This window comes from Silene latifolia, chromosome Y, assembly GCF_048544455.1.
Source record: "Silene latifolia isolate original U9 population chromosome Y, ASM4854445v1, whole genome shotgun sequence".
Lineage (NCBI taxonomy): Eukaryota > Viridiplantae > Streptophyta > Magnoliopsida > Caryophyllales > Caryophyllaceae > Silene > Silene latifolia.
Window position 1 is genome coordinate 134,990,322 of NC_133538.1, and position 616 is coordinate 134,990,937.

Genomic DNA, 616 nt, shown 5'->3' on the forward strand with positions numbered 1-616 from the left:
TCTTTGTTTTAGTTTATTTAATTTGTTTTCCTAGCTAATTAAGCGAATAATACTTAAAGAAATAACATAATGGTCGATAAAAACTAACACATACACATGCAAATGAAATAATTAGAAAAAGAAAATAATGACGATGAAAGACGATGAAACCAACAGTGACGGCGAGATTTACCTGATAATTAGACGATGAAATCAACAGTGACGGCGAGAAGATAAAGTTACGATGAGAAAGAGAGAAAGAGACGATGAAAAAGTGTGTGTTTTGTGTTTGTGTTTGTGTTTGTCTGCTGGGTTTGTGTTTGTGTATTAAGTTTTGTGTTTTGTGGCTGTAGCAGACTTGTGTTTGTGTGGTTTATAGTATGGAAGGTATTGACAACGGTTATTAAAGAACAATTGTTGTCAAATAAGTTTTAACAACGGTTGTAAATCAACAACCGTTGTCAAATAAGTTTTAACAACGGGTTCCAAAAGTAACCGTTTTGATTACTTTTCACTAACTTTGCGTCAATTTTGCGCCAAATTATTAACAACGGTTGTGCATGTGTAACCCGTTGTTAAAACTTATAACAACGGTTTTTATAACCATACCCGTTGTAATTCATTAAAGTAAAATTCG